The sequence below is a fragment of the Cyprinus carpio genome, chromosome A17, assembly GCF_018340385.1.
Source record: "Cyprinus carpio isolate SPL01 chromosome A17, ASM1834038v1, whole genome shotgun sequence".
NCBI classification, from domain to species: domain Eukaryota; kingdom Metazoa; phylum Chordata; class Actinopteri; order Cypriniformes; family Cyprinidae; genus Cyprinus; species Cyprinus carpio.
In genome coordinates, this window is record NC_056588.1 from 14,233,519 (window position 1) to 14,247,972 (window position 14,454).

At 34.5% G+C, this 14,454-nt stretch overlaps 1 non-coding gene across 1 annotated transcript; it reads left to right on the top strand.

Moving 5' to 3' along the window:
- Positions 1-3,233: 3,233 nt before the first annotated feature.
- Positions 3,234-14,217, top strand: LOC109082440. The gene is made up of 4 exons (XR_006162161.1): positions 3,234-3,869; positions 4,806-4,856; positions 11,564-11,687; positions 13,860-14,217. It is a non-coding gene; the product is annotated as an uncharacterized LOC109082440 (transcript).
- Positions 14,218-14,454: the final 237 nt, after the last annotated feature.

Genomic DNA, 14,454 nt, shown 5'->3' on the forward strand with positions numbered 1-14,454 from the left:
AGGATCAGCCCCCTTCTTAATGGATTACTGCTGTCTCAGTGGAACCACACTGCAAATAATGATAGAACACCTGCAGATTAAACCATCTTACACAATACACAATTCATTACCTTTTTCCCCAGATAAAGGCCAGCTAATAAAAATATGATTTTCTCTTGCACCGGAACAGTCACACCTTTATCCTTTAAGGGAAACAAAGGGAGAGGGGGAAGGTGATATCATCCAAAAGCAATAACGGCCATCATTGCAATTACATGGTTACACCATTACGAGGAAAAAGAAAAATGTGTGGCGGTTTAAAGTGAAATTTTCAACAAAACTGCAGTACTTGCATGCGGTAATTCTCTATTTTACAAAACAGTTTTTTTTTTTTTTTTTTTATTATTTTTTTTGCTTTTTTTTACTTTCTTTTATATAGGGACATTACATTTCAAACATATCATATTAATTAGCTTTTTATTTTTTACAAGTTTTTCATGTATTTGTACCAGTGTAGGATCTTTCATGAGTCAAAAGATATGAAAAATTAAAAAAAAAAAAAAAGATGTTACACTATTTTGAAGAGCTTCAATACAGACTATTCAAATTCCTACGAACCTTACGCCTTTGGCACTGACAACCGATTCAAAGGGATAATCAGCAAAGTGTGATCTAGATAAGTGAAACCAATGTGAAGAATGCAGTGGTGGTCTGATGCAGGGCAAAACTGGGTCACCTGGCTGCATGTAAACATGTGGGCTCTCAACAGCTCTCTCCAGGTGACACCTCATCACCGTGCTGCTAGAATGATGGCTTACACCCGTCTGGTTTGTCAAAACACTGTTTCGCAGGCAATTACCACGGTGGCCAGCCCACCACCAGGTTCAGATGGATGGGCGACACAGCCAAAGGGTCACTCCTCTGCCCATATTTCTAGTGCTTTGCTCTGGTGTGGCAGGACAGCAAATTGGCTGGCGTCTGTAAGCAGTTATCTGTATTGCTGAGAACTTGCAGGAAATCTTGTATCTTGCCTGTATCAGATCCAAACAGAATGTCTGAAAACAGAAAGAAGGGCTCCATAAATGGATGAAATTCTCCATTATCTCAAAAAATCTGTTTGAAAAAACTATTTGTGGTGTATATGTTATGAAGTGTGTACATACAGTACTACATAAACCAAGGATTTAAATAATCAAAAATATAGATGGCCTTACTTTGATTTGAAAAGAAAAAAAGTGTTTGTTTGTACTAGTACAGAAGCACACAGACATTAAAGTCAACATTAATATACATTATATGTTACTATAAGCATACAAAAGTAAAAAGAAAAAGAACTAGTAAAAAAAATAAGTAGCTTTGTGATCATTTTTGTGAATAATAATAACATCATTACTTGTTTACATATTAATAAATTCATACATACAAATTAAATACAGTTTGGATAAATTAACTGTTTGTAACGGCTGTCCAATAGGTAATAACATAAAAACACAAACAAGTAAATATGCAAACCTAAACCATTCATAATATTGAAAATTTGTTTGTCATTCTTATAACGTTTAGTTGTTTGAGATAGAAATGTGAAAGTTCAGTAGCGGGGTTTAAACTAAACTGAACTGCTAACAATAATTTTGCTCATCAACCTCACAAGAGCTGATTTCAACATGACATCGCCTCAAGACTCAAGTTCGAGTTTGTTATATTTGAAAACAGTGACGTATTGTTTTGTGGTATCCGTCGATCACAACGTTAAAATGTTTAATCCCTATTGCTGTTTTAGAAAAGAAAAATAAAGACACATATGGTTAAAACCACTGATCTATATAATGATATCAGTGGTTAAAATGCCTGAGATATAAGATAAATTTGTTGAACTCTCATGTTACAGGATTGCGGAGGAAAACAGACAGAAAGAGAATGAGGCTGCAGTCAGAATTCAGAGCTGGTTCAGGGGCTGCCAGGTGAGAGCATACGTCAGGTAAGAATAGCTTTTGTGCTCTCATTTTCATTTATTTATCTAAGCTTCAGTATGCATGCTACAGAAAATTTACTATTTGAGTTAATACATGTATTTATTTATTTATTTATTTGTTTGTTTGTTTAGAGGCAAAGTAAGTGACAGTCCTGATTACGTTCATTACCTAGGCTACATAAGACATGACCAAATAAATAAATAAATAAAAGTTCTCTGCAGTGTTTTAGACACATTTCACCTATAATAATCATGTAACTTAATTTTCATGTATGTACATATTTATTTATTTGTATTTTTTTTTTTTTTTAAGTTGCCTGTAATATCTAATGGCAGGTGTAAAGAGACTGCAATAATCGTGTCTGGAAGTAAAATTCCCATTCATTTTATCCATAGAGAAATTAATTTTTAACAACAACTACAAGTTTGTTAATTTAAATGCTGTTGTTGAAGCCATCAGCCATTTAAATAATCATGTTTAACAGCAGAATTCTTGGTGAAAAAACTACATTACCCATGATTCTGCAAACTACTCTTCAACAATCAGGGAATTAAAAATAACAAATTGTGCCAAAAGAATGCTTTAGTCTCTGGCCATTCCCATGAAGCACTGCAAATGGTATGTATTTGTGTATGTGTGTGTGTGTGTGTGTGTGTGTGTGTGTGTGTGTGTGTGTGTGTGTGTGTGTGTGTGAGAGAGAGAGAGAGAGAGTGTGTGTGTGTGTGAGAGAGAGAGAGAGGAGAGTGAAGATGTGTGTGTGTGTGTGTGTGTGTGTGTGTGAGAGAGAGAGAGAGAGAGAGAGAGAGAGAGAGAGTTTGTGTGTGTGTGTATATATATATATATTAAAATATATATTAAAAATTTCCGTTTCAAATCAAATTTGTAATGTTGCCTACTGGTGGCATGCAGAGGTGAAAAAGGGGACTTCAAGGAGAAAGTTTTGATTTATTCTGTTCAAAGTACAGAACTACACTTACAGCTTGCTACGTTTTTGTTGTCGTTGTTGTTGTTTCTGCAATAATACAAAAATATATGGCATGGGATGGTTTATTTTTTATCTTTTGCTTTAAATCAAAGTTTGTAGTTTGTAATGTTGTGATTCACCTTGTAACCAGTTTTTTTTTTTTTTTTTATGATTATAACTCATGAAATATCATATATCATATATCAAAGATTATAACTTTGATAACTAATGAATGAGAAAAACACTTCCTGAACTAAGGCCACTGAAATAGTGGGTGGGTGCTGTTGCACTCTATACAGTAGGTGGGACATTTCTGGGATCCATATTGTATAGGGTAGACGGATGTGTTAATGAGGACAGGCGTATAATTCTATATTCTCAGCATATACCTGTAAGTGGTCGCTGAAGCCTAAATCGAATGCATTTGGTCTTTAAATGCAAGAATTAGCCAGTGCACAGGGTGCTACAGTGTGTAACCTCAACATATTTCTGTGCAGTGAGCAGACAAACTCCAAGACAGTAGGTTAAGTTAGATTACTTTAGTTAATTGATCAATGTGTTAAGTGGCTAATTAAGCACAATCTAGGCTTCTTGAGTGCAGCTCCAGGGTTGCCACCATCCCTATACGCATTGATTTTTTGGAGTTATAAATGGCCTTTTGGAAATTGATGGCCATGTTGAGTTCAGAGTTGCCATAGACATGCATTTAGAGGGTGGTTAATGATGAATGCAATGTACAGTTGTCCAAGGAAGACCTACCATGGGAACACAGAGGGGAAAAAAGGAACTTTGAGGAAAGAAGTTTTGATTTAATCTGTTTGAAATTACAGAACTATAATTACAGTTTGCCGAGTGTTGTTTTATTTTTCAGTCTTCTGCATAAAAATGCAACATCAATACAAAAAATATGGCATGGATTGACTGCATGGGTGCTTTTCAGACAAAGGGTAAAGGTAAGTTGTGGAGACATGTAATATTGATTATATTATGATAACCCTCATTAACATTTAGCAGTTAACAGGCATGCCATGACTTATGTACTTCTGGTGTAAGTTTGTAATTGTACAATTCGTATTGACTTCCAATGGAATGCTTTTATCTCATTCATGTTTTAAAGGTGTTAACAAATTAGTACTCATTTTTCTTATCTTCATTTCTTCATTTTCTAAAATAAAACCTAAATATTTTGAGAGAATAGATTTTATATAAGATTTAAGTTGTTCAGGAAAATGTCTCTGTTTTTGCTGTATCCTCAGTTATGACAAACAGTTGGTTGCCTAATATTTTATGTCTTTCTAAAATGTACAGTTACAGTATTGATTTAGATTTTTTTAACATAACTTCCAGGAAATCCAGTGAATATAATATGGAAATTCTGCATTATTTGAGTAACTAAAAAATATATAATTATAATAATTCATTGATTATAATAATATATTTTGTATTTATATAAAATTTTTTGTATATTTTACATGGTGTCCTTTTCTGTTTGATTTCTTCTCATCTGTAATTGAAAAAATGCATTCTTTTGTGTCCCCAGTGAGTGAATGTTTTGTATCTTGTGCCTTGTGAATATTCCTGACTGTTTAGTTGGTCCATCCTCAGCAGCATTCCATTGATTATCAGACTCAGCGAAGAGCATTTTACCTTCATACATCTCCATTAGTTACCAGCCTGACTTGCATAGATTTTCCTAGCCATGTCTGCATTATGTATTAAGAACAGGCACTTCGATACAAAGTATGACTTGTTATGTATTAAGAATTTTATCTACTGCTGCATCTCCATGACTTTTATGTATTATGTATAAAGAGGATTTTATTCCTCACATGTTGAGAAAACATCAGAGGGTCCAGTCACAATGTAATGCTATCTCCCTCTCTTCACAGACAGCATATTTTATCACGAAGATGAATTTCTACAATAAGATGGCTGTCAAGGTAAATATTTCTCTTGCTGTTTAGGGAGTGAAAAGTCAGTGGGTCACACTTTTGATTTGGATGAAATCTGTAAACAGATTTTAATGGTTTGTGATAACTGCATTGAAATATAAAGTGGGGCATAGCGTAATATGCATAAATATATTAAATATTTTTTAAATACTTTTTTCATGTTTTCATAGCTATTATAAATATATAAAATATATAAATTATATATAGAGAGAAATTTTATATATATATATATATATATGATATATATATATATATAATAGATATAATTATATATATTATATATATATATACACACACACACACACACATATATACACACAGTATATATAGAAATCTATGCCGTTTTTTTTTTTTTTTTTTTTTTTTTTCAAAATTTCTATAAATCCTAGTATCCTAAAAAAAAAAAATATTCCATAAAAAAAATCAGCTCAACGGTGTTCATTGGTGTTAGACATGTTTCTTGCACATCAAATCAGCATATTAGAGTGATTTGTGGTTTATAAGCTTTTTTTCTCCATTGGTGTAATGGATGCTGTGAATTGGGGCTGTTTGGCTTAAAATATATAAATGTGCATTTTAAAATATTTTTTAAATACAAAACAGTTAATTTAAATTGTAAAAGCATTTCACATTATCGTTTTTACTATGTTTTTTATCGAATAGATGCAGACTTGGTGAGCATAAGACTTAAAAATATTTTTCTTACACATACTGGCATATTAACTGAAGTCAAATCCAAATATGAATGAATTTGCTATCATATCTTTTTCACCAGTTACAGTTGTATAAAGGCAGCCATATCAATCCAGCATGCTCTGTTTCACAGTCTATAAATCAAACACATTTATATTTGAGTGATATATTGGCACTTTTATTGAGCTATAGAAACTTTAGCTTTACAACTGTTTTTCCCTGAGGTGAAACTTTTAAAGAATTTTATTAGTCTTACAAAATTTCATAGCTTATTGAAGAATGTTGCATTTGTATGGAGGACTGCATATTTCTACTGTGATCATTGGACATCACAAGAAATGTGAACTGAGGGAGTGATTTATACACAAATCTTACCCTGTATTCTTTGCTCCCACTTCTGTTATGTAAGTCTAATTTGAGACATGAAGCTTGACCTCTTCTCAGGGGTCAAAGAATATGAGACTAAAGGTCCTGTCACCACTTAGACACAAACAGAAGTTGTTCAACAGGACAGACAGCTTTAATAGCCCTTGTAAAGGATAGAGTGCTATGTCCGGATAGCACCGGTAATGTAAAAACTGCTGAGGAAAAAAAGAAATGGCGACTGTGAAAACAATCACTGAAGGATATGATTCAACCATAGACTGAGTGTGTTAAATGGGAAAAATGGACCGTCAGTTGTTCTTTTTGAGTTTGGAAAGCTTCATGGGAAACTATGCATGTTTGCTAATGAATGTCACTTTATACAACTGTGATCATAAGTTTACATACACCCCCCAACTGTGTATTGTTTATTTGTTTGTTATTTGTGTTAAGTGTTGGATAGATGGATCTCAATAAGTTTACATACACCCCCCAACTGTGTATGATTGCAATTATGATCCCACTTATTTTGTTAAAATACACAAAAGTTGTATGTAAATTGACCACAACCGTATAGATATATAGATAGATTGATATATTGAACTGAATTGATTATGATTCATGCGCCTCTAATAAGATATTTTGCCCCCAAATATTTTTTTTTTTAAAAAGTCTATAGTTTGCATCTAATCAGATGCAAAACAAGGGCATTGCTCCTCCTCACCCTTGTCCATTAAAGCTGAAAACAACAACAATTAAAGCTTTAGCACTGTGCTTCTTTTTAGCCATTTCCTTTATTCTATAAAGTGTCTATCATGCTCTTTACCAAAAGCCAATGTGTTAGCCTTTTAATAGACATCAGTGTTTACAAGCGAGGCCCGATTTGTATTAGATCTAATTGAGCAATATGCATCATTGATTTTACTAGTCTAAGAGGTCACAAACTCAGAAACCAAGCTTGCAATTACTTTATTTAAAATTATCTATTGACTACTGATCAATGGCAATTCTTGTTTTGTTTAGTTTTTGCCTTATTATTATTATTATTATTTTTACCTGCTATTGTTTTAAGTACCTAATTAGCCTGAAGGACATCTGTCCTTTTTGTTTTGGGTCCTCAGTGGTGCTGTCATGGTGGCACCAACTTCTTCATGGAGTGACAATGACTGCTAGCTTTAAAGTGACAGGGGCTTTTGTAATTTCCTCTGACTTTAAGTTGTCTTTTACGAATGTAACTTCTAAATACTTTTTGCAATTCCAAATAAAACTCAATTTCTTAATCTTTATCTGCCATACAGTGCAACATTAAGGTAATAATAATTAATATTACCTAGGATTTTGTGGACTTTTGGTTTTATGGTTTGACTCCTAACCCTAAGGTTGTGGGTTCGAGTCTCCGGTCGCCAATACCACGACTGAGGTGCTCTTGAGCAGGGCACCGAACCCCTAACTGCTCCCCGGGTGCCGCAGCATAAAATGGCTGCCCACTGCTGCCAGGTGTGTGTTTCACGGTCCGTGTGTGTGTGCTGTGTGTGTCACTGCTGTGTGTGTGCACTTTGGATGGGTTATGGGTCACCATACTTATACTTATTTTTGCTTTGGATGGGTTATGGGTCACCATACTTATAATTATTATGCACGCAAGAGATATTTGGAGGGATTGACAAGGAAGAATAAGCACATCAGGTGAAAAAAATACATTTTTATATACAGCTTCAAATAAAGTAATACTTGTACATAATATTACATTAGATTAATGTTCACAGATGACCATTGTCTGAAATTCTTGCAAAGACAAATGAATGTCACGCCTTTAACAGCATGTTTGAGACATATACATTAGCAGCATGTCATGCATAAATTGCCTCTGGTTACCTGAAAATGAATAACTTTATGAAATTCAAAATTGGCCTCTGATTTGCGTGTGCCCCCACATTTATAAAAAAAAAAAAAAAGTTCCTGCTTCAGGGGCTGAAGGAGGATGCCATCTTTTACTTTTGATAAAGACAAAGTCACTTTTGTAATGTGAATCTTTTACTTTTAGGAAAAATATCTTAAGGGTCTAGCTAAAATTAAATGTAAATCTGTTAAGTGGTCCTTGGATCACTGACTCCCAACACCCCACCCCCTCCCTCCATCTCCCTGCTCCAGCCACTCTTTAAGTGGGAATGTTCTCTTTTAATGGGGTTTCTCACAAATGAATCATGTTAACACATTGCATTTCTGTATAAAAACATTGGGCCATCAAGTACAGCCATGTGTCTTATACTGTATATTGTAAAAAAAAAAAAAAAAAAATCTGTTTCCTGTTTTGGAAGAGGCCAAAATTTTATATTATACTTAAAACTATATATTGTATTTTTTAATTCACATTTTTTAACTTAAAATCGTGGCAAAAAAGTGTGATTAAATCAATTCATCTGCCTTTAATGTAATTAATTTGATTATTTTTTTGATTGTCAGCCCTAATATCTATATATTGTAAAACACTGATTTATATATGTATTAAAAACATGGCAAGTTCATGGCACACATAGATAGATAGATAGATAGATAGATAGATAGATAGATAGATAGATAGATAGATAGATAGATAGATAGATAGATAGAACATTTACAATTAACATTTTAATTATTAAGTTATTGGCTCATTTGATCATCTCACATTCAAAATTGCTTAAATATCGTCTGATCAATCTGCCTGGTCAGTATTAAACAAATTATTTGCGGTGTGAAAATGTGGAAATAGAAAGTCTTGTCCTATTGAGTTTTTGATATGTGTCCAGCTGTGTTTTACAAACAATGTCCCATTTTTTGTTTGTCTGTCCTTCTCTCTCTATCTGCCAGTAGATGCCGTCTGTGCATCAATTAGCTGTTTATGTAATGCTTCTGAGGTCATGGTGAATCAGTCAAAGATGCGAAGTGAAAGATCACTGTGCTGATTCTGACAATCTGTTCCACGTTGGGCTCAGGATCACCCACTGACTGATTAGTCACCCCTCAAAGGTCTCAGTGCCAGGATTTTAATCCATACAGCTCCGGCGCCTGAATAAATTATTCTAAATTTTCCTAATGGTTCCCATTTAGCACAAGCAGATCAGCCCGGCATGCCAATGATAGGAGGCCAGCGACTGCCCGTGTCAGTGCGGCCCCTCTCTCTCATTCTCTCTCCCTGCCAGCGGTGAAGGATTCCCCCCTCCTTGTTCAAAACAATCTGTGTCGTTTCATTAGGTCTAGCTTGAAGACAAGGCCCACTTTGTTCCAGTGTCCATCTTCATTCAGTTCTCCTTCTCTGCATACCTTAATGAAGTCAAGACCCGGGTTCACCGCAGCAATTCCACAGCAAGAGTTTGTGCAATGTAACAATTTATCACTTGTCAAGAAGACACTTAAAGTTCCAGCACTTAATAAGGTCTTCCTCTGGGCTTGAGTAATTAGAACTGAGCGGTTTGCATATTTACTAAATGTGGAGTGTCATTGCCACCATGGCCTATTGCCTGCATGAATTATTTCTCTATCTGTAATAAACAGCTGGGTAATTATTACTGCCATAATCAGATAAATTTCTCTCTGGAATGTTTGAGCATGACAAATCTTTAACTCTTTGGAAGCACAGAGGGAATTTATGGACTCCCATTGCTAAGGCTACTTTTTCTGCTCTTGTGTCCCTTTCAAGGACATCTGTAAAACTCACTCCTTAACTGCAGGCCTTATTCATTTTTATTTTTTTTGTTTATAAACATTTCATAGTATTTAGGGCAGGTCTTTTATCTAAGCAAGACTCCAAAATACACAGGCCGTGGTATGCATATGCTTAATCACCCAAATTAATGCATTCATTACAGAGAAGTATACTAATTCTCATTTTATGGGCAAACTGATCTTAATGTTTACCAACTTTAAAGCATTTAAATTACGCTAATTAATCAGATTTTGTTTATTTCAAAATTTCTCTTCAAAAACGGCTTTTGTTGGTCTTTGCAATTTTTAAAAGTTAAATTACAGCAAGCGGAAATTTGGAAATTTATAGATAATACTGAAATTCCATTATGACAAATGCCAAAAAACCACACTGGTGATTATACTTCATATGCAACACTGCCTGTTTTTTGTTTTTTTTTCTCCCTTCAGTGTTATTTTAAAATCACTATTGTATACTATCACTATTGAGATACTACTGTAGGTTTTATAAATATTTTTATTCTTTTTTTCCCTGTATTTTCTGTTCTGTCATTTTAATTTGTTAATTTTTTTGTAATTATTTTATAATTTGTCAGTTTTATTAGTTTTTTGCCTGTTTGTTTTTCTAATATTTCTATATAGTTTATATTTTAAAGTTTTTATAATAGTATTTTATTATTTTAGTTTAGTTTATCAAGTTGTTGAAATGTTGCCTTGGCAACTAGCTGCAATTAAGTAGTTGAGTAAAAAACTTTATTTCACTTAATGGTTATTTCATTTTAAGTAAAATAAATGCTTTTTATGGTTTTAGTTGTAATAAGTAAGAATAACCGTGTTGTTCATATATCAAACAAAAGATTAAAAAAAGGATATATAAACACACACACAATGCTGTCATATTTATATACATATTTAATGTATTGTTGATAATGAATATCTTTCTACATATTATTACTATTATTAATAAATGTGTGTATGCATGTTGCAAAAAAAACATTAAGCTAACTAATAGGCTAGACTAAAGTCGGCTATAACGGCTTGCAATAAACGGCTTGTATTTTTGACTGAATACTTCATGCGTAGCTGTTGATAGGTAAGGGTGATTAGCACCTGGTGGATTCTACAGTAAGTGGATGCAATTCAGTGGGCGCAGGGTGCTTATAGCTGTGTGTTGTATAAGGACACACAAAGGTCATCTGTGTTAGCTGCTCCTATGTCTCCCTACTGGCCCATCAACACTAATGAGGTTTATGTGTTACCCCAGCCTTCTCTTAGACACAGATCGAGATCCCCTTGCACGGTTACAAATCTATTTGGCTTTTGTCCACTACAGTGCAATTAATAATAAGCGGGAGATATAGGTTAGCAAAGGTCACACAGACAATGTGATGCCACACGAAAGAAGCCGAGGCTGGTCAGACAGCGATGCAAAACATTACAACCTCAGACAACAACTGAAAACACACTCACAGCCGAATTACTCTGCATATTTGATTTCTTTTGCAATGTACTTTTACGAAGAGAAAATGGTAGCGAAAAGTGCATCATACGAAAGTGAGAGTATTTTTAAAGGTCAGTGTACAGAGCAAAATAACTATGTAACAGGAAGTATTTTGTGTATTTTATGTTCTTTTTTATGCTTAATCTGGCACAGGCATAAATGTAGTGGTAGAAAATATAAACAAATGAACATGTGCACACATGCTCAACAATGCTCCTTATGTATTATAATTTTCAAATAACAGAAATACAAATTTTGCAAAAGTCTGTCATGTTTCAGTATGAAATAATCACAAGAATTCAGACTGTCATGCCATCATTCTGTCAGCCAAGCTGTTCTTCTGAACAGCCCACAAGAGTGTTGAACATCATCTGATGTCTTGGGACTAAGACAAGAGTTTACTGAAGTGTAAGTTGGAAAAACTGTGGGTTTATGTGGATTGTTCTCTGCTTCCCAGGAGAGACCTGGAGGAAGTTGCAGAGCTCCAGCGGAGAGAGAGAGAACGGATCACACTGGAAAAACAGGAAAAAGAGAAAAACATCCAGGCTCAGAGACTCCACTTCCTCCTAAGCACTAAACAAGTCAGTGGTGAATCAATGTACAGATATGTACGTATATCCAGCATACATATATGTGCATTTATTTGAGGTCACAGAATGAAAAGGAACTGTGTTAGTATGGAGTATGAAGACGTTTATTTTTACAGCAGTGTTCCTAACCACTGCAGTCATCTGCTGATATATATATTCTTTTCAGAAATCCCTCTGGCTATAATGTGTCTTGATAATTATGATGAAGTGCTCTGGCCTTAGTTGATACAGCAGCAGTGCGGGGTGAGCAGATATTTTATTTTGTAGCCTCTCCTTCATGCATTTATGGTCATCACAGCCTCCTGTGGCCACATCGCTCATACCCATGTTCCTGCTCTGGTCACTGGACGCTTAGTGCCAGCCACACCACAAACAGGGCAAGAGGACATTACTGCCAGCTGCCTGCAGTCTGAGGAAGGAAACCAAGAAATCAGCCAATGGCTAATGGACAACAGATGGAAGGTGCGAGGTGCTAGTTTATAGTTTATTTATGGTTTAGTGGGGAGTAAGGAGGGAAAAGGTGTGGGAAGAGTATACTGGGATTGACTAGTTTACCAGTCTCCATATTTTTTTTCTCCCCTTTATTGTCCCATTGAAATTATTTCGAAAAAAACATTTTATAAAATTAAATGTATTTATTATTTTTATAAAAATAAAAGAGTTTTTTTGGATTTAATTGTATAAAATTTGATTATTAGAAGTATTTTTATATTGACAAAAATATTTTGTAAATATATTTCATATGGCACCAGGTTATTCATCAAAGGAAAAATAAAGAATATTACATTTATATCTGTTTGAAATAAACTAATGATCGGACAAAGGTTTTATAGTGTAATATGTGTTAAAATAATGTTTAAATTATTATGATTAGTAATGAATGGTTACAGAAAACAGAATTAATATAATTTTGGGGTTGGTAATTTTTTTTTTTATGTTTTTGAAGTATCACAAATGCTGCACTTATTTTAAACAAAACAGTAATATTGTGAACAGTTTTCTATTTTTATTTATATTTTATTTATATAAAATTACATTTAAATTGAATACAATTGTTCTGCTTAATATATTTGTGGAAACCATGATTTTTTTTTGTCAGGGATCTTTAATGTATAGAAATCTTACTGACCCCAAACTATTCTATTCTATTCTATTTTATTTTATTTTATTTTGATTTCTGCATGTAAAGGTTGAAAATATATTGAATATGACCGTGCACATTATGCATGACTGACAACACATCCAAAAAAAGAAAAATAATTTAAACCACAAAACTCCAACTCAGACTTAAGTGCTTGTCAGTGCAGGAAAGGTTCTCTTCTGAGTTTTCTCACTCTCTCTCTCTCCCCCTCCCTGCTTTTCTCATTCTCACTCTCTGTGTCTCTACGCTGGGCAACTTATGTTCCCACAGTCTGACCTTGTCTCCGTGAAATGGATGGGTCTCCCATGGTTCATCGTTAACCAGAGAAAATTCCGCTGGACAAAAGTGGCTGTGCTGACATAGATGTAGTTCCTCAGTACGAGGGTCAACATCATTGCTCTTTTCCTGTAAGTCCAAGGCAAGTTGGGAGTTTGTGGTGTACCTCCCACCATGTGACACCCAAAGCTACACTATCCAAACCGGCACAGTAGCCTTACTGAAGCATATTAACTGTTAAAGTTATTAGCATATATAGTAATAAAGCTTTAAAAATCTGATTAGAGACTAGCTGTTATTCCTCAGGCCAAACCAAGAACCACCGAAGTGCTACAGTAAGACCAGACAGCTCATAGTTAGCTAGCAGACATTTACGCCAGCAGACATGACACATGCCAGAGTGATGGATGTGTGTCCATTCAGGGGAGGTGATAAGTATAATTGTTTTGCTGTGGTTGACCGAATAAAGTGGGTTCCTTTTCCTGAGAGCTAAATGTGTATTGCTGTAGGCTTTGCATGAATACCTGTGATGAGAGGTACAATGGAAGCTGTTACCAGTCCATTGCTAGCAAATGAGTTATTAAAGAGGGCATGAGGATGTTTTTGGAGGTGTGCTCTGCAAGGTTTAAGGGCAATCATTTAGAGAAACAGACTTTCTCTTCATTATGCCAACAGAAGCATAACATTGTTTTGTTCACCTTGCTCATCCAAACTGGTGGATTGTTATGTTTGTTTGCTTATCTTAGTGTCTAGGTGTTTTCAATTCACCGTTCAGAGCAGAACCTGATGAGACGGAGCTGAGACTGAGAAAAGTGAGACCGCTTCTAGTGCGATCGGCTCCTAAAGAGAGGAAGAACCCCAATATAACCCCTGATCTCAATAACCTGATGCCAAACAGGGAGCGTCTACCACCCATTCACAAAAAGCCACAGGTGAGACACTGCCCAAGATTTCCTTAAAATAATAGTTAATGGAAAAAAAAGTAATCTTTTACTTATCCTCATGTTATTCCAAAAATGTATATCACTCTTTCTTTAGTGGAACACAAGAGTACTTTCAAGCTTCAGAAGTGATAAAAAAAATCATCAAAAAAGCAGTCCATATGACTTATGTGCTTTATTCCAAGACTTCTACAGTCATACAATAAAAATTGACTAAAATTGTTGTTATTCACTGAAAATCTTGACTTCCGTCCTAGCTGTCCTTGCTGTGAGTAGCGATGTCTTATTCATGAACAAATGTTTTTTATGAGTAATATCTCTTCAGTGTTATCAGTTGATCCATAGTTACAAAATTGTTCGGAAAGATTTGTTCATGAATCAGACTTAACTGATTCTTCAA